We start from the raw sequence: 25847 nt of genomic DNA on the forward strand, positions 1-25847 counted from the left end.
TCTTTGGACTGACGAGGGAGGGAGACTTGATCGGGGGAGGGGGAGGGAAATGGGAGGCGGTGGCGGGGACGAGGCAGAAATCTTTAAGAAATCAATCAATCAATCAATAAAAGAAGAGTGTGTTTGTCTCATGTTCTCCATCTTGTTCTCACTCTCTCTCCTCCCCGCCCCCACACACATCATGTAATGCTCTCTACTGTGTGGTGATACTGCATCCTGAGGCCTTCACCCAGTGCAGCCCTTTACTCTTGGACTTCTTAGCCTCCAAAACCGTGAGACGGATAAACTTCTTCTCATCATAAATTAACCAGTCTGTGCTATTCTGTGATGGAGGAACAAAACAGAGTAAGACAACTTTACAACTTTATCTGACCGAGAAGACCTCCTCTGTGTCTCTCCTTGGAGCGCCCACTTCCCTCATACACATTGCCTTTTTTTATTCATGACTCATTCTCTCTAGAGAGATTCTTCTATGGAAGGGGTCATGTCTCATCCGTGTATTCCCAAAGCCTGCTTCGTTATAGCTAGTCCCCATGTGTGGCCAAATGGAAAGCAGGAGACGGCTAAATGGATGCTTTCTACAGAATCCAAACCTGGGTCTGCATGATCAATGCTCAGTGGAGATTTTGGAACAAACACAGAAGAGATTTGGGGTAAAACAAAATAATCTCCGAGCAAATAAAGTGTGGTTGCAAAGAGGGACTAGATCAAGAATGGGGAGACGGGGACCACAGAGCTATCTCTGGCACTGAAAATGTCCCATGTGATTTGGAGAAGTTGCTTCCATCACCAGTTTCTCACTGTACAATATGGTACAACCCACTGGCCACTAATATGCCTTCCAGTTGCCTCTTCTCTATGTCAGTGGTTGTTGGGGCAGGCTGCTTGTTTGTTCCTGGCTGCCCAGAGCACAGAATAATCACTCAGAAACTCTATTAAGTAAATCACTGCTTTGCCAATCACTAAAGCATCTTTATGGCTCTTATATCCTAAACTAACTCATCTCCATTAATCTGTGTATCACCATGACAAAGTTTCAGCAGGCTCCAGCAGAGGCATCGTTCTCTGGCGGTGATTACATGGCTTCTCCCTGACTCTGTCTTCTTTCTCTCTATATATCTCTTCCATCCTGGCTCAATTCTATTAAGCCGCTGGCCGAAAGCAGCTTCTTTATTCACTAACCAATACAAGAAACACAAGTACAGAAGGACTTCCCACACCATTTCCATGACTGACTATGTGACAGATTTTAACAGGCAACAGGAGGGGGCAAATCAGATTCAGCTTGCTCTCAACACTCAGATATGTATTAGGTATATTCTTTGCAAAAGCTTCATTGTTGTCTCAGCTCTCTTACCCATCTTGGTACTGATATGAAAAGGTTCCACAGGTGTCGTTGCCCCTACGCATTTCCAGGCTGGCGTCCTCTTCTTAGTAAGTCGCTTGTCCCTCCATTCCATCCATCAATCTCTGCATTCATCCAACCATTCACTCAGTCAACCCCTCCTCCATCTATCCCTGTAGCCATTCAACACATATCAAGAGTGTGCTAAGGTACCCAACATGGCACCAAGTCCCGAGGTGGTGTCAGCCAGCTTTGTGGTGTGGGTGGTGTGGATCGCAGTCCTTACCTTGGAGAGGAAATATAAAGACATGAGTTATTCCCACAGGAATCTTGCCTCAAGTGACTTTGCCAGGCATCTTCATCGTGCGTGAAAAGGGTGAAAATTACAAGTTCCTGCCACCCATCCACAGAAGTAGTGGGTGGGGACCCAGGAATGGGGGGACTTTCAATCTGAAGGTTTTCTCTACAGGCCATGGCAGCCTGCTGTCCTCTACAGTTACAGAAACCAACAGTCTGCCTCACGTCTGCGAACACTGGCTGGGAGAGGGGGCTGGAAATGAAATGGGCCACCGGGGCAGGTGATGAGCTTTCTGGCATGAGATATGATTGGTCAAGGGGGAGACAACCATCATTTGCTGGAGCTGTCCAGAGGGAATTCAAGTATGGGACAGGGAAGTCAGGCAAGGTGATCTTCAAAGTTCCCTTCTCACTCAGAAGCTTTAGACAGCTGGGAGAAGACAGCGCCTTGTGTCCCTCCCAGCACACAGCCAGACCAGTGAGTGCCACCCAAGCATGCCTCCGCTTCCTGCATGCTTCTGATGCAGCAGCAGATCAGATGGCAGAGACTATGACAACCTTGTCTTCAGGCCAGCTGCTCACGTCTATGCAATCAGTTTAGCTGCAGAGATGCTTAGACAGGAGAGCCAGGCCTGGGGGCATGGCTTCCATCTAAGTGCTTGTTTTAGAAGCACAAGGAATGGAGTTGTATCCCAAGACCCCCATGTTGTTGTTTTTCAACCAATTGGGTGTAGTGATACATCCTGTTAATCCCAGCCCTTGGGAGGTAGAGGCAGGCAGATCTCTGCAATCTTGACAGCGGTCTCATCTACATAGCCAGTCTCAGGCTAGTCAGGCCTATATAGTAAGGTCATGTCTCAAATATATAAAAATAATAAAATTTAAAAACAAAGCCAGGGGCAGGGAGATGGTTCGGGGTATAAAGGTGTCTGTCACCAAACCTGACAACTTGAATTCAATCTCCAGGTCCTACATGAAAGGAAAGAAGTGACTCCCACAAGTTAACCTCTGACTGCCACACGCACCTCATGGCACAAGCAACCTGCCTATGCACACGCACGCGCGCGCGCACACACACACACACATAAATAAATAAATAAATAAATAAATAAATAAATGGAAGTTTTAAAGGAGAGTTCAGGATCATAGAGAGTTTGAGGCCATCCTGGACTCTGTTTAATTCTATCTCAAAAACAAACACATCCAGAGCTGGTGGCATGATTATATTTCCAGCACTGGGGAGGTAGAGTCAGGTGGATTCCTGGGGCTTGCTGGACAGCCAGTTTAGCCTACTTAACAAGTTTCAGGCTGGTGAAAGAAAGAGAAAGAGACCATGTCTCAAAAATAGCCAAGTGGAGAGCAGCTGAGGAACCACATCCAAGGTTGTTCTCTGGTAACACAAATGTGTGCACATGTGCACGTGGACTTCAAACCCAGTGACTTCTTTAGACTGACCTTGTACCCAAATGTACAACAGAAGATAGAAACTGTCCTGCATCATGGGTTACCAGGAGATAGGTGTTCTCTGAAGCTACGTCATTCTGTAGCTTGGAGTCTGCAGGACCAAGTTGGTCCCTTATGGAATGATGGGCTTGTTGAAAACCATGTTCTACCTTCCCTGGCAGGTGAGTCAATCTCTTAGATCATAAACCATCTTCTCTCATATTAAAAATTAAAGTTGTTAACAGGACAAAGGAAATAGCTCCATGCCACACCACCACCAGCACCTCCACCTGGAATCTCATGTAGCCCTGTAAACTAGATAAATGCCAGGGACATTGCCTTGATTCCCAGCTGGCAGTAAGGTTTCGGGAAATTCCCATGGTCCTTTTTTCCTGCACTCAACAACACAGGGGTTCTGGGTACATCCTGGGCCTTGCTTTCATTTCCCAATAGGAAGAGCAGAAGAATGTGGCGCCCTGCAGAGTGGCGTTTATTGGAGAGATAAATCTCTTTGGCTAAATATGAACCACACAGAACAAAACAAAGGAACTGCTTTTTAATGGCAGAGGTTTACACAAAGCCCAACAGCAGACAGCAAAGCTCCAATTAAGAAGAGATGGGAAACCAGAGTCAAAGAGACCACTTACGTGGGCATACACCAGGAATGGGCCAGGCTGCTGGAATTTGAGAGGGAAGGTGCTTCCCTTACACTCCAGGGGGCCTGGTACCCGATGGGGCTGGTGCTGTGTGGGACCAGATGAAGAGGACAAAAGAAGGTGAGAACAACTATGATTGATGTATGACTGTGCTGGGCAGCAACACAGCTTGGAGGGAGAGAGGGCTTCCGGAAACTGTGCTGTTGACCTTGTCCTAAAATATATGAACAGTCCAGAAGGACAAAGAGATGAGTTCACCCAGACAGGAGACAGAGCATGCACAGAGAGCTCCGGAAAGGGAGCTCACGAAAGCACACGGGGTGGGAACAAGGCCAAGGTCGACCCGAGTCTGGTTGTGAGAAAGGAGACTAAACAGGTAGACTAGCTCCCAACTGTAAATGTCATGGGTGCCAGGAAGGCTCTGGGATTGTGATCCACAGCCAGGGGCTCTCAAACACATAGGACTTCGGGAGCTCATACCAAAGTACTTATTGACAAGACCCTGTCTAAACAAATCAACAAAATGCTGATCCCGAGACTGTAGCTCCAGCAACTGGGATTCCGTAGGTGTGTGGTAGAAGATGGAAATCTGCGATGTGACCTGCAACACTTTGGGTCAGGGAAGTAGCTGTCTGGGAGAGCTGAGAGATGAAGGCCAGTGCATCTGGTAGCGCTCACTGGTCTCCTGTGGGACTTGAGGAGGAAGGATGGAGAGCGGGCCCTCATGATGTTTGCCACAAACAGGCACCCAACGGCACTCATAGGCTGATGTCAAGGAGGGCTCCTGGCATGATGCCAAGGAGACTTCCCTCCGGTGGAGGGTCCATGATGTCTTGAATCGGTGCACAAAGGAAAAGGAGCGTAGGCCAAGGAGCCAGAGAGGAAGGAACAGGATCTACCTCTTCAGTACCCAGGGGAAGCTGCCACCCCAAGGGACCCAGGCCTCATTTATATGTGTGTTACTAATTAATCCCAAAGCCCCAAGGTGAGGCAGGGGCTGGTTCCCGGGCTTGGGACAAAACTGGAACAACAAGCTGGCCTGTCCCTGAGCGCAGCATCTGTGGACACCGTGGCCCCACTTAGCGGTGTTGCTGATGACAATCCAGTCCCCACCATTCTGCCCCAGTCTGGACCCTCGGGTGTCTCAGGCTGTTACTAACTGCTTGGCATGCGTAACTGGGTTCAGCGGGCCTAGTCTTTCTGATATCTGCCCTCGTCCTTAGCTCTGCCACATCAGAGAGCTTGTTCTGGAATCTGTGCGGTGGCCAGTCTACCCTCTAAGTCCTGAGTCACAGTCTGGGCAAATGACAGCACAACACTGGTTCCAGGAAGGGTCCGCTTGCGTCAAAGCCACCCAGGTAGAAAGTCACCAAGCAGGCAGAGAAGTGTCATTCACCCAGAGAGCCACTGCCCGGACAAAGGAGGCACTGAATGGAGTCTTAGAATATTTTGCAATCCTGTCACAACCCTGATTTTAAAATCTATTTAAAACTTCTCCTACAGCATGTGTTGACTGCGGAAGACTGAGGGGAAATCGTAATCACTCCTGTCCCAGCTAAACCAGAGGACACAGTGAGGCAGATGCCTGCAGGCATGGGCAGAACTGTCATGACTGAGACGATGCCTGTGGACAAGAGAGCCGCCTTGGGACCAGGTACCACAGTCGCATTGCTGCCAGAGTCCTCCTTCAGGAACCTGCGCCACAGAACATAAGTGTCCCCTAAACTAACTGTAAGTGTCGGAAAAGTTTTAAAGCAAGTAGCACACAGCCTCTCCGGGTTTGACTGGCTAGGTATGTCTACAAAGTGCGGACATTAACAGTTTGCAAAGGGAAAGATGATCTTTACACAGGGAATTGGCTCCAGAATTCCCCACGGATGCCCTAATCCATAGATGCTCAACTCCTTTTTTTTACATAAAACAGTATTGTGTTTGCACATAATCTGCAGACATCCTCCTGGATACCTGAAGTGGCCTTGACGCTGCTGATGACACTTACTACAAAGTAAATGTTAGGAGAATGTGATTGCTCTTGTACCGAATTGTTTAGGGGAAAATGACAAGGAGAAGAGCCTGGGTTCAGCACAGGCACAATGTTTCTGCTAATGCTTTGTCTCTGAGGTTGGTGAATGCATGGATACCAGGGGCTCACCATACTTTTTGGTTTTATGTGAAATAGTATCAGATGCTGGATTATTATGAACAGCTTTTTCCTCACCACATGAATGAATATACAGAGACAGTTGTGACTGACAGCTCAGCTCTTTGTGTGGGGCTATCCCTCCTGTAGCTATGATTTTCCCTAGTTCCTGTTCACTAAAAGTTCAGGGGCCCAACCACCTTAACAGTCTAACACACACACCACAGATTTCCAAACTTCCCCTTGGGGGCGCTGTCCCTTGAAGGACCCTAGCTGGAGAATTCTCATTGGCCCTTCTTCGACATTTCCTGATTCACTTGCTTCCATTGGAGGGCAGAGCAGCCATGAAAGCTGAGGAGCAGGGGTTCCCACCTGGGAAGTTAGCAAGGCAGAGGGGACCTAGGATCCCAGAATCCTGAGGCAGGATGGGTGCTATGAGCCTACCTGCATCCTCTTCAGATCTCTCTTCTCAGCGCCTCCTCCTTCACAGCATCGCTGGGATTCAGTGTGATTTACAGGGCCAGGAGACAGCTTATACAGGCAAAGCGCTTGCCACACAAACAGAGGGATCTGAGTTTGATCCCCAGAAACCACACTTTTAAAAAGCCAGGCATAATGGTAGACATTTGTAATCCCAGATGTAGGGAGGCAGAGACAAGCAGACTTCCCTGGGCTCACTACACAGCTAATCTAGAACTAGCAAGCTACAGGCCGGTAAGAGATTGTCTAAAAGAAACCAGATGGGCAATGACCTGAAGATTGACACCTGATGCCAATCTCTGACCTTCATACAAATGCATGTGTGTGCTCACACAGATGAACTCAGATATACATGAACATACATGCACCAAAAAAAAAAAACCCCAAAACATAAGCACCTCGATGTGTTTAAGGTTTAATGAGGTCGTATTGGTGGGACCTCATCCAGTATGGCTAGTATTGCTAGAAAAGGAGATTAGGCCATGGGCTCACACAGATGGCCTGAAAACAGAGAAGCGCCATAGGCAAACCAAGGGAGAGGCCTCACAGAAATACACCCTGTCAACACTTTGAACGCAGACTTCAAGCCACCAGGGCTGTGAGAAAATAGACTTCTTTAATGTCAGGTCTGTGGTTCTTGGTTTGGTGAGCCCTAACAAACTCATAGGGTATTTTGCAGATGAGCTTGCCCGATTGCCCTGTATAAATTGCCTTGTGATGACCAGAAGTCAGTCTTGTGGCTTCCCGTCTGCTGTTCTCCATATACTGCAGAGCTGAAAATATAGACACTGCATGTTTACTGTATAAATCAGATGAAGTAATTCACACCACACCAGGTAAATGTAAGAAGAGTCTCCCACAAGCTGAGTCAGTAAGAAATCATGTAGCAACCTCTAATTGTATCTCAAACACTTTCCAGACCTGTGTGGTCAGAGGAGAGCAAATCAGACCAATTAATTACCCAAATTACACGAATTACCCAAATCTCTGTGTTGAGACCTTGTCTACTTGACCAAAAGGGAACCCTAGTCACCGCCTGGGCTGGCAGGCTCACCTGGCTTGGTGACTCATGTCTAGAATCTAGTATTTTTGCCTCCACATTCTGCTTATCCTGAAGTTGGAGTGAAAACCAGGTAGCCCGTGGAAGCCAGAGTGCGCACATGTTGTCTCCTGGGCCCATCTGCGGCCCTCCCCCCTGAGGAAAAACTGCGTTTTCTTTCTAAGCCAAACCACCTTCTATGCTATGCTTCACAGGGCTTCCTGGCATAGCAGCCTTGCCCTCACATGGTCTCTCTCCCCTTCTCTCCACAGATAGAGAGCTGCCCTCCCAAAGCCCCAGGCAGCTCAGGAGCTGGCCTTAGATGGGCTCCTGGACTAGCTTCTTTGATGAGCCCATGGCCGTCTCTCCCACTACAGTGTGAATCTCGCATGCTTTGCAAAGACCGTTTGCTTGAAGCGTGATGCCCAGCCTGTGGTGCCGCTGGAAGGTGACTGGGCCTTTAGAGGTGGCACCTAGAGGAAGGGAGTTAGGTCATCGAGGGCACCGGGACCCCAGGCTCTTTCTCTGTCTCTCCTTTTCCTTCCTAGAGCAGCTTCCTCTATGTGCTCCTGAGCCATGAAGTGTTGAGCTGCCCCAAGCCTGAAGGAATAAGGCCAAATGACCATGGACCAAAACTTCTCAAATCACGAGCCAAAATAACTCTTTCTTTCAGGTTGATTTTTTTTTCCGTCTACAGTGACAGAAAGACAACTAACACATTCCTCTCAGCAGCACTTTGGAGAATTCCAGAGACCATCAGGTCTGGGGTCCCTTCTCTGCTTTGTCTATGTGCAGCCCCTGGGTAAGTCTCATGGTTGTAAATACCATCTAGGAGCTGACGTCTCTAAACTGATCTCTCTCTCTCCCAGATGTTCCCATGCAGCCCCATCCACCCCACACGCATGCCCTCCTCTCACCGCTGCTTTTCATCCGCCCGTCTGTCAGCTCCATTCCTGGGGTCACCCTAACAATGTGATCCAGGTAAGTCACTTAGCACTCTACGCTTTAACGAGTTCCTGTTTCTCGTCTGTGAAATGACGTGCTTCAGAGGGTTGTTAGAGAATGGAGTCTTTGTACCTTTACGAAGGACGAGGACCTGGGTCTGAGATATAGAAAGTGTTACAAGTTGCTTTAACTATCTGTTCCATTAAACCAACACTCTTCTTTTCCTTTCCCATTTTACTGTGTGTGAGGGTGTGGGTACATGTACATGGGTGTGGAGGTCAGAGGTCAACATCGTGTGTCTTCCTCAGGCATTCTCTGTTTCATTATTTCCTTCCTTGCTTGCTTTCTCTCTTTTTTGTTTCTCCCCTCTCCCTCCCTCTCTCCCTTCCTTACTCTCTCCCTTCCTTCTTAGCTCCTTCCTTCCTTTCCTATCTATCTATCTATCTATCTATCTATCTATCTATCTATCTATCATCTATCTATCTATCTATCTATCTGTCTATCATCTATCTATCATCTATCTATCTATCTATCATCTATCTATCTATCTATCATCTATCTATCTGTCTATCATCTATCTATCATCTATCTATCTATCTATCATCTATCTATCTATCTATCTATCATCTATCTATCTATCTATCATCTATCTATCTATCTATCTATCTATCTATCATCTATCTATCTATCTGTCTATCATCTATCTATCTATCATCTATCTATCTATCTATCTATCTATCTATCTACCTATCTTGGTTTGGGCAGGGTTTCTCACTGAACCTGGAGCTCACTGATTTGGTCACACTGGCTGACCAATGAGCTTACTGATTCCCCCATTTCTACTCCCCAGTGCTAGGATTACAGGTTCATGACACTGCACCTGGCTTTTTGTGTGGACTCTGGGCTCTGAGCTTGGGTCAGCGAGCACCTTTACTGACTGAGCCAACTCCCCAGCCCTCAGACTTCACTTTGAATCCATCAGCAAATCTTCTCTGCCACATCCACAAAATAGTACCTGACTAGTTCCCACCGCCCGCTCTGTCACCTCCCCGGTCCAAACCAATGATTTTTTCTTAGAGTAAATTTCTAGTTACACAACTGTTGCCGCCACAGTCTAATTTTAGAACATTTCCGTCATGTCTCCTCTAGCTGCTTGACATAGGTAGATCATACCACATGTGGTCTTCCGTGTCTGGCTTTTTCCTTTACTCATAATGTTCTGAGGTTATCCATGTTGTGACGTGTATGAGATGATGCCATCTTAATGATGAATCATGTCTGATACTTATTAGGAACGGCCCTCTCATGGGTCTTCCTGCTTCTTCATGTCTTCCCTGAACTCCCTGAGCTCTGAGCATAGAAGCCAGACAGATTCATTTGAAATCTACTTAGTATATGCATGATTCCCAGTGTAGAGTAAAGGTCAGATTCCCGGTAGAGGTGTCTTAGCTCAGACCACCATAACAAGGTACTATGAGTGGCTTATCTAGCACACCTTTTCCCTCACAACTCTGGGGGATGCAGGTCTGAAGTGAGGGTGCCAGCCTGTCTGGGTCCTAGTGAGATTTGTCCTGCTGGATTATAGAATGCCTGGCACCTTCCGTCTGTGTGATGTGGGATTCCCCCTCTGTATTCTGTGAATACCATTAATGAGTAAAGAAACCGCTTTGGACCTATAACAAGGTAGAACTTAGTTAGGCAGGGAAAACTAAACTGAATGCTGGGAGAAAGGAGGTAGAGTCAGAGAGAAGCCATGTAGCCCCGCCAGAGACAGACCCTGGAACTTTACCTGGTAAGTCATGGTCACATGGCCATACACAGACTACTAGAAATGGGTTACATTAATATGTAAGAGTTAGCCAATAAGAAGGTAGAGTTAATGGGCCAAGCAGTGTTTTAAATAATATAGTTTCTGTGTGATTATTTCAGGTCTGAGCTTCCGGGCGACTGGAAACAAGTGGGCTCCTTATTACAACATCTGTGTCCTCAAGTGGCCATTCCTCAGTAAAGGTACTCCATCATCTTTAAGACCTCAGTGGTTTCCCAAACACCTGACTCCTAATACACTGCACCAGGGCTTAGGATCTCAATCGAAGGATGCAGGGAGGAAACATGATTTAATAGACAGCAAGAAGCCACAAGGCTCTGCTCAATTGTGTCTCGGAACATTATGAGTAAAGGAAGAAGCCAGACACGGAAGACCACATGTGGTATGATCTACCTATGTCAAGCGGCTAGAGGAGACATGACGGAAATGTTCTAAAATTAGACTGTGGCGGCAACAGTTGTGTAACTAGAAATTTACTCTAAGAAAAAATCATTGGTTTGGACCGGGGAGGTGACAGAGCGGGCGGTGGGAACTAGTCAGGTACTATTTTGTGGATGTGGCAGAGAAGATTTGCTGATGGATTCAAAGTGAAGTCTGAGGGCTGGGGAGTTGGCTCAGTCAGTAAAGGTGCTCGCTGACCCAAGCTCAGAGCCCAGAGTCCACACAAAAAGCCAGGTGCAATGTCATGAACCTGTAATCCCAGCACTGGGGGGTAGAAATGGGGGAATCAGTAAGCTCATTGGTCAGCCAGTGTGACCAAATCAGTGAGCTCCAGGCTCAGTGATAAATCCTGGGAAAAGAAAGGAAGGAAAGAAGGAAGGAAGGGAGGGAAGGAAGAAAAAAGTAAAACTAAAGGAAAAGGTAGAGAGTAACTGAGTTGGCCTCTGCTTCCACACCCATGCGCATGCACCCGCATTCACACTCACAGTACAATGTGCCTCAAATATGTCCAGCACCCACCCACGCCAGGGCTTTTGTTTTGCTGGCTCCTCTTCCCCAAGCCTTACATGGTTCCTTCACCACATGACCCTCAAGTCAGTGCTCCATTACCCCTGAGATCAACTGTTTTATTCTGCTGAAAACCACGACCCCTTAACACTGCTCTGTCCTCCTCGCCTTTCCCTCTCCCACGCATGCTCACAGGTGCCATTTGACACAGTGCACGTCTTGCTTTATGTACATAGCACGTCAGCTCTCTGGGGGTGAGCTATCATGTTGCTTGGTCAGGCTCTATCTCCAGTCCTTTCGAGGCACACTAATTAGGCTTACTAATAAAAAGCTGGAGCCAGATATTGGAGTAGATGCTGAAAGATCAGCGAAGTAAAGGAGACAGGCACTAGAGAGACTTTTTACTTCTACCAAATCCTCAGACCCAAGGGGGCAAGACCATGTCTCCAGGAATCCTCAGACTAAATGCACCGAGATCCTGTCTCCTCCCACCTCCGGTCTCCACCTCCCTAGTGATGGGTTTAAAGGTGTGAGCCTCCACCGCCTGGTTTTGTTTCTCCTTTAGACTGTTTCAATCTCCTGTGGCCCAGAGTGGCCTTGAACTCCTGATCTTACAGTTCCACCCTCCTAAGTGCTGGAATTAAAGGTGTGTGCCTCCACTGCCTGGCTTCTATGTTTAATCAGTGGCTTAGCTTTACCCTCTGATCTGCAGGCAAGCTTTATTTGTCAGAAACAAAGTATCACCAGAGCACACAGCAAGTAGGCCACAAATGTTTATAGGAAGGAACAATGAGATGTTGCTGAGTTCCAGGTCCTACTGCCATAGTGTTCCTCCCTCAGGACAGTGGCAGATCTGAACACCACAAGCTACCTCACTATCCGGTAACAGGGACGAGGCTGAGCTCACGTAGCTCACGTAGTGGTTAGGAAGAGCTTGCTTGGGTAGAACGGCACATGGCTCCACTCAGATCCTACCCATTCGTCCCACCAAGGCTCCCTGTTCTGTTAATGTGCTCCACCTGCAAAGCTAAGCAGTGTCGTTCCTGTCCCTGGGAGCTCACAGCTCTGCTGGGTGGAGAAGCAGGCTGACTACCAAGTGGTTAAGACCCCAAGGCAAAGATGCGCACAAAGGTGCCAACCCCACACGCTGAGTTGGATCTGCTTCCTGCCTTTAGAACTGTCTTGGAAGATGACTACAGTGTAAGAGTCACTGCAGTGAACTTATGTTCTTACTGTAAGGGGATGCCGTGGAAAGGTAGGACCAAAGGAGAGGAATGCAGACAGCTGGACCAGCACAGAAGGGCCACACACAGAGGCTTTAGAAGTTTAGACTATAGACCAGTTTGGAACTTTGCTTTGAAGCCCTCTATGAGGTCTTTACAGCCATCCAAGGTGAAAGTCAGGAAAAACTCTGGACTGTTTCAGTCAAAACTTTCTCTCCCATCTGTTTTACCACAGATGGTTTGGATGTAGCCTAAGTGTGTCCGCCGTGTGTTTGTGAATTGGAAGCTTAGCTTGAGTGTGAAAATGTTAAAAGGTGGTGGGACATTAAGGTGGCATGGCCTGGTGGACGGCCATTAGGCCGTTGGGGGTTTGCTCTAGGAAGGGATTAACACAGGGCTCCTGGTTGTTGCCTGCCTTCCTGTTTCCCTCTCGCATACGATCCCGCCACAGGGGAACTCAGAGGAGTCAGGCTGACCCAGCACCATACCCTTGTAAATGAAGCAGACATCTTTTCCTTGTATAATTTCTAACCTCTGGTGTTTTGTTGTAGAAACAGAAAATAGACGTCATTTTATGAAAAGTTTAGGAAATCAAAGTACAGCCTGTGGAGACAGCTGCGTTGGTTAAATGCCTACATGGTAAGCAAGAGGACCTGAGTTGAACTCCCAGAACCATGTCAACTTCCATAACACACATGTACACGCATGCATGCATGCATGCATGCATGCATTTATGTATGCACTGCATATACACACACACCAAAACAAGCATGGTAGCAGAACACTTATAATCCCAGCATTAGGGAGGCAGGCACAGGTGAATCCCTGTAACTTTCCAGACAGCCAACATAGCTTAATTGACAAGCTCCAGACTAGTGAGAAGACTGTCTCAAAAAAACACATCCCAGAAGAGTTGATCCTGTGTGTGTAAATTGCCATCTTCGATGCCACCTCTAGTTTCCTGTGACCTTCTGAGAAAAAAGAGCTGCGTATCAGAGAGAAAGCAGTTCAGAGACAGGGGCTGTGGAGGTGAGCACAATGAGACAGTCTATGAACCTTGGTGCGGGGCTTCAGTCACAGGCGATCCTGAGACTGTGCTCCAAGGGAAACAGTCTGCAGGGCTGTCACTCCCTGTTCATTCCTCTCCTCCACTACAGTGTGACCATTTGGTCTTGCTTGGCTCTGTGCCAGGCTCCAAAAGACCAATACGGTTTTTAACTAAGAGTCCAGAACACACCTGTTAAATGAGTTGGTAACAATGAAAAGATATTTTAAAGTCTTAGAAGAAATGGCGGACCACCCATAGGTTCATTTATCTTAATGCTTGGTCTGAAGTTGGTGGAACCGTTCGGGAAGGACTTGTCACAGGGGTGGGTGGGGTGGGAGGCAGGGCTTTGAGGTTTCAAAGCCCATGTTCTCTCTCTCTCCTCTCTCTCTCTCTCTCTCTCTCTCTCTCTCTCTCTCTCTTTCTCTCTCTCTCTCCTTCTACATCCCTCTCCTTCTCTTGCCTCATCTTTTTTGATCAGATATAAGCTCTCAGCTACTGCCCCAGCACCATGCCCACCTGCCTCCTTCCATGATTCCTGCCATCGTGGTCATAGACTCATATCTGAAACTGTAAGCAAGTTCCCAATTATATGTTTTCATTTATAAGTTGCCTTGGACATGGTGTTATGTTACATCAGCAGAACAGTGACTACATCAAGAGACAGGTAGAAACAATACATGAATCAAATCTCAAAAGACGGGGTGGGGGCCTAGGGAACAGAGCCAATGGGGACAAGCCAGGGAGGAAGAGATGAAGGTCCATGTGAGGAATAAGCTAAGCAAGGTATAAGCCACAGCCATTCAGTCACTCAGCCCATGTTCACTGAACACCTGCTGCAGTTGAGCTTGGATGGCATGATGGTTAATGTCACGTGTCAACTTTTCTAGGACAAAGGGTAACCAGAAAGCTGGTGAAATGTTATTTCTGAGTAGTGTTCCCGGAGACTGTGCCATTAGATCAGCATGCAAAGGAAAGTCTGGCCTCACTCTCATACACTGTAAAGATTTGTCTCTCATATTGGTTTAATAAAATTCCGATTGGCCAGAGGCCAGGCAGGAAGGATAGGCGGGACAACAAGACCAGAGAATGCTGGGAAGAGGAAAGGCAGAGGCACAGTCGCAAGCCGGACACAGAGGAAGCAAGATGAGAATTTCTTACTGAGAAAAGGTACCAAGCCACATGGCTAAACATAGACAAGAATTATGGGTGAATTTAACTTGTAAGAACTAGTTAATAATAAGCCTGAGCTAATAGACCAAACAATTTATAATTAATATAAGCCTCTGTGTGTTTCTTTGGGACTGAACAGTTGTGGGACCAGGTGGGAGAGAAACTTCTGTCAACAAATGGTACCCAAAATGGGGCTCGAACCCACGACCCTGAGATTAAGCATCTCAGGCTCTACCAACTGAGGTAGCCGGGCACCACCAGTGTGGGCCGACATTATGTTCCTACATTACTCAGAGAAAGGGGAAAAGGGAGGAACAATGATATACCCCCTGCTCTAAGACATTATTATCCATAATTCCAAAACTTGAACTTTGGGGGGCATTCCTTGTAAGCTCTGGCAATCTATCAGATCCCTGGAGGAAGCCAGGTCTTGAGGAAAGGACAAATGTTTAACATCAAGGGAGGGAAGCACAGTGATGGAAAAAGATATGGAAACACCGGCAATTAGACCCGGCCCCAATCGGTCTGTGTAAAGACATCTTGGCTTAGTTCTACCCTCTTCTCTAAATCTTAGGCAAACAACTCCCCATTGCTGGATTGGGAGACATGATCCCAAGGGGACAGGAGCTTTGAAGCAATGTGGGGAAAGATTACAGCTTTAATAGCACGTCAGAAATAATAACCTTGTTACTTAAACTGAAGTCTCTGGGAGAACCCTACAGAAGCTTCACTGGCATTCTCATTAATGTCAGGAGGCCTCTCAGTGATTGACGGCTCCAATAGGCAGCCAGGGAATCAGAAGTGATTGGTTAGCCTGGCTTTTTACAAAGCCTGGGGGTTGGGGGGGGGGGTGGGTAACAACTGCCTCTGGGAGTTTATTTGCATCTCAAGTGAAAACTGTGTGTTTAAATAATTTGGGCCACCATCTGTCCAGGGAGATACAAATTGCTCTGCTGATGCGAAGACCAGGTGAGTTGGGAGGCTGAGAAATTCTGGAGTGTGCCCTCTCCCTCTCCCTGTGTGCACATTTCTATATCATCACCCTCCATGTGGCAGGTAGCTTAGATGCTAAAGGCTGGGCATTCTAGGTGGAGGTTACCCCTAGAACCTCCCTGTATCTAGGAGGTTGTGATTGGATTTGATGTACAGACTCCTGCTAGCTGACCCATTGTTCTGCTTGACAATGACATGCTACCAGTTCAAGGAGGCTCCAGGATGGTAGTGGGGGGAAGGGAGGAATTACTTTCATACCTTTCTATACCTCTCAAGCCTCCATTCAATCCACAGCCAGTGGGCTGTCTACACACCCAGGTCACAATGCATGCAGTTAAGGTGGCCAGTAGCCAATCGTCAGCTACTGGCTGTGACTCCAATGACCACTCTCCCCTACCTCCTGCTCTGTCCCTGATTCCCATGGCAGCACATCGTCCCAGCTCCTCAAACACAAGCTCTGTGTCTGTCTCCCTTTCATCCTCTGCCTGCTCTTCAAACCTCTCCCTCTACACCTCAGAAATCTGAGAGACAGCTCTACACTGAGTGGATGCCTTAAGTTACCCCCAGACCCTGCTATTGACCATGTGCGATGTATAACTGAGCCCAGTTCTCTTCCAGAAATAGTTACTACCATGGACTAAGTTCTGCCAGCCAGCTCTGTCCAGCCACCTAGGCCAGAGTGATTGCCATCCCCTGCTGCCTACATCCCCAGGCTGTGTCTCTCACCAACAGAATGCTTCTTGATCCTCCCGTAGTTCCCAAGGTCCAGCCTGAATCATTTAGGGACTTCTGGATGCTCCTCCCAAGAGGCTTGAGCCTCTTGTCTCTCCACTCTCCAACCTCTCTCCTTAGAGCTCAGTCATCTGCCCAAAATGCATATCTAGTCTTGCCCATGCTCCTTCCTCTCCTGTGGCCTCCCACCCATTGTCCGTGACATTCAAACCCTCATGATAGTTCATAACATTGTCAGTCTCTAGTTCCCACCTGACTTCCATTCCAATTCCCCACGCTCTTCCCAGGCACCCACACTGCAGTCATTATAAGGCCATCAGAACCCCACCTTCCTATGCTGGTCATACCTTCAGGCCCGCGCACACTGGATTCCTTCGACCTATATATGTCCTCTGCTATCCTGATTGGCAGGTTTTTATTGGTCCCGCCAAGGGACCAGCAAAAGATTTCCTTTCCTAGAGAAGTCTATGACTTTGGTTCTGAGAAGCAGAACCCCAGTCAGGGTGTCTCATTCAAGAAATTAACTGGTTGATCTCCAGAACACGGATGGATGTGAGGGGAAACAGAAATGAACAGAACGGGGCTAAGTAGCACAGGGACCACAGGCTGAGCATATGCGGAATCCTGGGTTGGGGTCTGCATCCCAAACTAGCACTCCTCAACAGAGGAGGCAGAGAATGTAACTGTACAATCATTCAGCCTAACTGCTGCTCTGAAGCTGTAGAAGCATAAGAGGGTCCCCTCGACAAGTGGGGCAGCCTGCTACCAGGGCCAATTCTCCAGCACAGGGGTTGTGGTGAAGGGTAAGTGGTAATGACCTGCTGAGGGCACTGAGGGATGACCCGATGACTTTCAAATTCCCAGGAAACTTCTCATCACAGATTGCTGAATCTCACACCAGCAGCTCTGATCTAGGGAGCCTGGGCTGGACTGGGCTGGGCTAGGCAGTTGCATTTCCAACCAGTTCCCAAGCACCGTTTGAGAATGTCTTCACGCCATCTCTCCCTGCCACCCACCCCTCAGCAAGGATGATCACATCCCCACTAAGATCACCCAGTCTTTGGTAGATTGTGAACCCTGACCCTGACATCTGATAGGTGCTGAGGGCCTCCTGTCTCCTTGATGGAGAGGGAACGATTGGAGTGCAAGGGATGTGGTCTCGTGCATCTCTGTGCCTGCACATTCCGGCTCGGTGTGGGAGCACGGCAGAGCTTGATTGATAGCTGTCCTTACTCTCAAGTGGGTGAATGACAGCCTGCCACACATGCCTTTATAACATTCACATCAGGCCGTCATTCACAGTGATGCAAAGCCGACCTTCAGGATGAACTGCAGCTTCAACGCTGCCTGTAGCAGTCTGCCTCTGAGGGGAGGAAGTGCTAATTGCTTTGAGAAATCCACGTCAATGAACTTTCTCACTGTGCAGAGGGAAAGCCAAGTTGGGGAGGGTGAGAATTGGAAGCTAAGCTGTGTGGTGGTACTCAAGGTAACGAACCCCTCGGAGAGGTTTCGGGACAGGGAGAGGATGCTGACTAGCTACGGGCACCCTAAGAGGCAGGAAGCGTGCTAGGGAGAGACGGATGGTAACCCACGCATGAGCACAACAGCAGCAGGTGCAACCCCAGAGAGACTGACAGCCTACTGGCCAGAGTCGTGGGCAGCCAGCCAGGAGCATGGAGACCCACTCCCAGATGCCATGTGTCCCCTTTCCCAACACAGTTCCCGAGGTTCTGAAGACATTGGCGAGGCCATGGTTTTAGCTGGACTTTAGAGAACCATGGTGGGAGAGGGAGGAGACTGGACAGGTCAATGGGGGAATGTGAGAGTTGAGCCAATCGTCCCTGTTGTTTGGGGGACCAAGGTTACCCAGGACACAGGATGTCTAGGGCCAATGCTGGCAAAGCCGCTGGCAGACCAGAAGAGGTTGACCGTTCTACTACTCAGGGTGAGTGATGAGAGACAGGACCCATTTGTAGCATGTATAAGCAGCCCCCTGAGATGCCCCAAAATATGTCAGGAGTGAGCACAATGAAGTGCTCCCCAACTGTGCTCTGAAGGGGGACAAAATTGGTTAGCTGTTGAAGGAAAAGCCAAAACTGAAGGCTGGCATCTGGGGAGCCCAGGAGGTATCTCAGCAATCTGAAGGTGTTTTCAAACCCATACTGAGGCCAGTGACTTTATAGCAGTCCCCATTGTGGAAAACACCTAGCAAAGGTAACAGAGTAAGCCTAGACATAGTTAGGAACCCCAATCCCCTGAGTGCCACTCCCAGCCTCGCCAGACCCACTGTGTGCCACAGGGAAGAGAGGGTGGGTCACCCTTTCTGGGCTCTACTTTCTTCATTTGTAAAAACTGAAGTTTAGGGGCTACAGAGATGGCCAAATCACAAAGTGAGGAACTGAGTTCGGGTCCCTGACGTGAGGCCCAGATGTACATCTCTAACTCCAGTGGGCAGCAAGGAGCAAATCACAAACACGCGGCCTCTGAAGCTCACTGGCTCCAGGATGAGTGAGAGAGTCTGTCTCAACAACAAAACAGAGAGACTGAAGAAGACACCTGACTTGTCCTCTGTCCTACACATGTGCATGTACACACACAGGCAAATACACAAACATACATACACACACCTGCATGCATGTATGCATATTCCACATATGTGCATATATACTTGTGCACATGGGCACACTCCCACATATGCACACCTTATACACATACCTGCATGCACATGTGCATAGTCCACACATGTACAGGTACACTTGAATGCATGTACATGAACCCCCCCCCATCCTCACACACCCCCATACCTCCTATGCTGAAGTTCCAAACTCTGTAGCTGAGGACGTGATTCTTCAGACAGGGACTTTAAATAGTTGGCTATAGTTCAGTGATGTCATGTGGAGCCTTGCTAATCCTATAAGAAGAGTAGAATACGACACAGGTGTGCAAAATGTGGTGACCGTGCAAGGACACAGGGAGGCAGACATATCAGGTCAAAGGGCTCTGTCTCAGAAAAAGCCAGTCCTGCAACACCTTGACCTTGAGCCTTTGGACTCCAGAACTGTGGGAAATACATCTTTTGTTGTTTAAGACACTCAGCCCGCAGGGTTTTGTTATAGCAGCACCCACAATCTGATACAATGCTCCAGTCAATAGATCCCGGATCATGGACTACAGAGTGAGACAATGCCATAGATCCTTTCAACTTTCTCATGCTACCAAGGCACCTGTGGCAGGCAAGGAGGATATCGGATACAGTATTCTTGCTGCTATGACCAAATGCTCGATAAGAAGCAACTCAACGGGGATTTAGTTCTGGGCTCTGGGTTTGAGTGAGATGTATCCTGTCATAGCAGGGAAGAAATGGCAGTGGGAGAGGCTCATGCTGCAGCAGGAAGAGCAGCTTGAAGTTTGCTCACATCTCAGCACCAACCAGGTAGCAGAGAAAGTAGGCTCAGGGCAGAACCAGCTCTGGCCTATAACCCACAAGCCTCCACCCTATGTATGCCAACTAGGCTCCATGTCCTGGATGTCCTAGAAACTCCCAAAACAGAGCCACCAGCTGGGGACCACTGGCTCAGACCATGAGCCTTTGAGTCACGTTTTATAGTAGAACCATAGCAGGTGCTAGAGATGCAAACAAAGAGGTCAAGACTTTGGGCTATTACAGCCCAAGTCAGGGGTGCAGCGAGACCCAAACACTGTGGGACCCCATTTGGACTGTGGCTGCTGCTGTCCCTGTGAGATAGTCCTGAATCCTCACACCTCTGAGTGTAGAATCTGGGTGATAACCTCAATGGCAGGCAGTCCTGTGGACTTCACTGTGTATCTACAGACAGCCAGGCCGGCAAGCAAGGCTATTGGCTTTGACCCTGAGGCACAATAATGGCACCTGCAAGTGGCAGAATAGGCTCTAAGAACTGAGTTTACATGCCAGGTCCTCGTGAGGAACTGTCTGGATATCCCCAAACTGTCACTACTTTCAAAGCATTGAGATATCTGCCCCAGGTATGCCTTCTCCCAGCCAGGGGACAGTGATGATGGCCTGGGCATCTTGGGGTTCTGAAGAGGAAGAAATGCAGAAGGCCAGAAGGGGATAAAGGGAGAGGAAATGAGGTCTGGGTGAGGGGAGGGACAGGGGAGCAACAGGGGAGACACAAAGAAGAGAGAAAAGAAGTGATCCGGAGGGCAGGTCCCTTTTCAGCTGCAGCCAAAGCAATCAAAGGCTCCCTTGTCTCTCCAGGGACTGACGATGACCCGGGACAAAGAGAATAAGGACTTTGGTAGGACCTCTTCACATCTCCCAAACCAGTGTTTCCTCACGGTGAGAGCCCTTCTCCCTACCAGCACACGATTGGATGGAGCCATCCCCCTGCAGATCCAAATCCTAATTCTGGAAAGTGGACATGGAGGGACAGGGCTGTTTCTCCCTGCCCTACAGGAGTCTTGACAGGAAGTTGCTTCCACACACAGGCAGGCTGCCCACCCGTGGGACTCCCACTACTTCCCCCACTAGAAACCCAGCCCTCTATCTTCTCGGGGAAAAAAAAAATCTTTGACACCATTTATTTTCTTGATGCCAGTTTGTTTTCAGTCCCAACCACCCTGACACGAATGTTTAATACGACCCTAGGGAGCAAGGTGAAGCCGCTGCAATCACTGAGGTAAATACCTAATTAGGATGTTTCTGAGGGCGTATTATTTACATGGGAGAATGTAGCTTGGATGTGTCTGCAATTACAGAGGTTATTATTTTCCCTGGTTCCGGCAGGTCTTGCTCTTAAATATGTCATTAGGTGCTGCCTAAAGTATCTGGGTTACCTGGAAGGCACCTTCATTTATTTTTAAGAGACTTGCCTATTGCAGCATCCATACGGCAGAGCCACGAGGACGAGGAGAGATGAGTTTCTATTCTAACTACACAGCTGAAAGACGCAGAGCAACACTCTGCAAGCATCCAGCTCAACAAGTAGCAATTAGCGATTCAGAGCCCGAAGGATCCATTGATTCGATCAAGAGTGTGGTCTATCCTGGGCCCGGCGCTCATCATTTTTAATTTAGTATTCCATTTAATCCTCAGGCCAGTACTACAAGGGGACATTATTTCTGCTTTATATTATAGATGAGAAAAGAGTCTCAGTGAAGGAACATGTCCACAGTCACAAAACTAATAAGAAGCCAGGCTACCACACCAAGAGTCCAACACAGGAACAACAGGACGGATTTTCTCCTAAGCAGGATGGCTAAGTGGGGAAGCGCAAAGTCAAACGGAGATGAAACAAGGACAGCAAAGGAATCTAAAGGGTTTAGAGAGCACAACCATCTTAAATATTAAGCACACTCCACTGTTAGACAATAAATAAACAGAAACCCTCCACTAACTGCCTGCTTACTTCCATTGCTATTTCCAATATACCTCCAGCCCCCGGCCAGAAGTTACAAGTTTTCCCAAAGATAAGAAAACATCCCTGAACCCACAGGCAGTCGCCAGAACCAGACTCATTCTGACAGGGCAGATGTGGGATGCCAGACAAGGGAACTCCAGAAAAATAATTGCTATGCATGCACGATGCATATAAGAACATACAGCTAAGTAAGCAAGGGAATGGAAATTTAATAAAATACCAAAGGGAAATATTAGATATTAAAGATCTAGTGACAGAAATGAAGGCTGGCGTTCAGGACTGGGGATGATGGCACTCAGTGGTAGAGCGTTTTCAGTCACCAGCATGGAAAAAGAAAAGGCAAGAAAGGAAAGAAAAGGAGGGAAGAGGGTGGGAGGGGGAATGGAGCAGAAAGGGAGGAAGGAAGGCAAGAGGGAAGGAAGAAAGAGGGAGGGAAGGAGGAAGGAAATACCTTCCAAGGGTTCATCAGGAGACTGACAGTAGTCTACTCAGGCGGCTTGAAGACCGGTGAGTAGAATTACTTCTAACTGGAATGCAAAGAGAAGAGGGAGTGGTTAAGACAAAGCAGGTCATCAAAAACTATGGGGCCGGGCCTTCAAGATGACTCAGGGGATCTGAGTTCAATCCCCAGAACCCACATGGGGGAAGGAGAGAACCAACTCCTGCAAGTTGTCCTTTGACCTCCATATGCACACTCTGGAATAAGTGCGTGTGTACATGCACGCCTACACACACACACACACAAATAAATGTAAAAAACAATTTCAAAGAGCATTGGGATAATATTAAAAACCATAGCAAGTGAATAATTAGAATGCCAGAAAGACAGGAAAAAGAAAATGGAGAAGCTTTTGAAGAAATAATGGCCACAACCCTAAGCCAATATACTAGGCAGAATAAGCTCGAAATAAATGAGAAATACAAAGACACCCTCATATCTAGCTAGGCACACATATCCAAAATACAGCAAAGCAAGGACAAACAGGGATAAAAGCTAGCCAGCTCTGCACACACCAAGCAAGCAGGAAGAGTGGAGCTTGAAGTATTAAAAGGGAGAACAAATCACCAATCAAGAAATTTATATCCAGCAAAATCTTCCATTAAAAGTGAAAGAAACTAAAGACTTTCTCAAGTAAGCAAGAACTGAAAAGAGGACAGGAGCATGGGGATGGGAGGTGAGCTCTAAGCTAGGGGGCCAGCTCCTCACACTGTGAACCTGGGATCCAGCTGCCTGCCGCTTGGGGCTATGTCTCCCACTGCAGTGGGTAGAAAAGCATCCCATAGAAATTGGTGGGAAGGAATGTCCAGCCTCACTGGTGGAAGCTGCAGCATCTGATGCTCAAGCATGAGGTTTAAGAAGCAGCTGCGAACCCTTCCCCGCATCTCAGACACAGGGGTCACCCTTGTCCATCTCAGTTTCCTCATCTGTATAAAATGGGGTGTCAGTGCTTAGAACACTGACTTTTGAGGGTCACCATGGGAAAGAGTCTGATCCATAAAAGGGGCTGACATAGCACTGGACCCAGAAAGGCTTGGTTGCTAGTGTCCTTTTGAAGCCTTTGTTTCAGGCAGCTCTCCCCTGGGCCAGATGTGCAATTGCTTCTGGCGGGAAACATGCTTCATAGCCTGCCCAGCCACAACCTGCTCCTCCAAAGGCCAGCTTGAAGGCCCCTCCCCTGTCATTTAACCTAAGGGCCCAGTGAACAGAGCCAGTTGAGGACGTGCAGAATTTGTAGGCTTCTGAGACTCAATGAGTTTGGTCAGCTGACATCTTGGAAAGTCAAAAGCCAAGGGCTGTGTTGGAGCAGGAAGGGCGTGCTTCATAGAGAGTGGGTGAACTGGTGCTTGGAGGGGCGGAAGGAAAGAGCAGCCAAGGTGCACTTGCTAAACTTGGTCCTATCAGAGCCCTTTATCTTTCGAGAAGGACCCTTGACTTCAGGAGAACTTGAGTGGATGTCTGCTTCTCACACTTTGGTGGCTCTAATTGAATGTTAGTGTGTGGATCTCACCCACCAGTCTGGGCACACCTTCTGCATTCCTAGATACGCCTGCGGTTTCTGGATGTTCAAACGCTTCTTTAAGAGAGCTTGACCAAGAGTGGTAGCTTAGCTTTTAATTCCAGCACTCTGGCAGAGGCAGCCATCCTCTTGAGGTCAGCCTGGTCTACATAGTAAGTTCCAAAACAGCCAGGACAATATAGAGACACTGTCTCAAAAAAAAAAAAAAAAACACTCCACCAAACCTGGTAGTATTCATCTATAATCTCAGGTCTTGGGGGGTGGGATCAAGAGTCTCAAGGTCAATTTGCTATGCAGCAAGATTCCTATACAAAAAAAAAAAAAAAAAAAAAAAAAAAAAAAAAAAAAAAAAAAACGTAGAGGGAAGGTTTGGAGAGAGGAAGGCAGAGATAGGCAGAGATGTACCTGTAATCCTTACTTCTCATGATGTTTCTGCATCCAGCCTCACCTAGTTCTCTGGCCCTGGTGGTCCTTCGGTCTGAAGAACCCCTCCATAAAATGCTACTGATGAGGTGTCTTATGTTACTGGTGCATCCCACACACGGATATAGAGAAGGCAATGAATGACTTTTAGAAAGTCAGCCAAGGAGACAGCAATGACTTAAGGAAGCCAGCTGGCTCCTGAGGATGGTCTTGCCCTAGGGCTGATGATCCCTAAGATGTGTCCAGGCATCTTGGGTCTTATGTGTGCCTTCTCTGAGCCTGCCAAGCAGGTTCTGAGTCTCCCTGCTCAGTTTCTGAGTTCAGCCAGGAGAGTGCGATGCAGAGACCCGGACAGGACAGGGACTTCTCCCTGTCTCAAGTGACCTTGTGCCTTGGGTTATGTGCAGTGACAGGGCCAGCCCCAGGCTTCTAGCATACTTGCTTGTGTGACCCTAGGTTAAGGTCACATCACCTCCTCCCAGGACCCTCAGGCCCAGAACTATCTTCTAGTCACCTTTGGTTTGCTTTACTTTCCCCACGGCCTCCCCAGACCATCCATCACCTGTGCGTCCAATTCCCTGTTCAGAATGCTGTTTCCAAATCTCCATAGCTTCCCGTTTCCTGGGCAGCCCTGTGGGGCCCGCATTCTCCACATCTATCCCAAGCAAACAGAATCTGTGAGCGGCTCACCACAGGTTGGACAATTGATAGCCAGTGATGCTGGATTTGAACACAGTGCTGCCTGACCCAAAGGTCATTCCTCCACCATATACCTCCCCGTTACCCCTGAACATTCCCCAGTCTCTAAGGAACCATTCCCATGTCTACCTAATCTGTGGCAGCCTTGGATCACAGTCCTGTCTGGACAGCAGGCTCTGGACCACTTGGCAACCATTACTGGGCTCCACGTTAAGTTCAAACTCTAACACTCTAGCCCCAGTGCTGGAAAGTACTCACCCTGCTTTCCCAGAGACAGTACACATGGATGATTCTGATGAGGCTTTTGAAGTCCTTGGCTCGATTGGCTTCTTCATGGCCTCAAAACATCAAAGCTGAGACTCTGTAATCCTCTCCCGAGCAGTGGAAGAGGTGGGTCTTGGTCCTTGTGTTGTCCAGCCCTGCCTGCACCCCCAAGGTACAGGAATACAGGAAGCCATCTGGAGCTTTGTTAGAAGTACAAGTGTAGTCTTCTCAGCCAGCTCTACTCCTCGGCAGACCTCACGTAAGGGTAGAAGATGCTGGCCACGGTTGCTTCCATTCATATTTCCCAGGCATCTGCTGTGTGCAATCTCCTTACAATGCTACAGACCTTGTGGGGGATTAAACGAGGTGACATGCAAATGAGCTATGTTTGATGTAAAGTAAGTGCTATATCTTGGAGTTCAATATTCATTTTTGTTATGTATGTGCGTGTTTCTGTCTGTGTGTGTAAACTTGCATGCGGGTACACACACATGTGTATGGGTAGGTGTCCTCTCCGATAGCTTTCCTCCTTATCTTTTGAGGCAGGGGCTCACTGAACCTGGGGTTCACCAATTCAGTTGAATCAGTTGACCAGCAAGCCCTGGGGATCCTCCGGTCTCTACTTCCCCAGAGCTGTGATCGCAGGTGAGCCACCACACCTGGCTTTTTATGTAAGCAGTTCAGACTCCAGTTAGAGTCAGACTCCAGGTGGAATTTAAACCCCAGGTTCAGGCTTGCTCAGGGAAATGCTGTA

Source organism: Chionomys nivalis, chromosome 10 (assembly GCF_950005125.1).
Source record: "Chionomys nivalis chromosome 10, mChiNiv1.1, whole genome shotgun sequence".
Lineage (NCBI taxonomy): Eukaryota > Metazoa > Chordata > Mammalia > Rodentia > Cricetidae > Chionomys > Chionomys nivalis.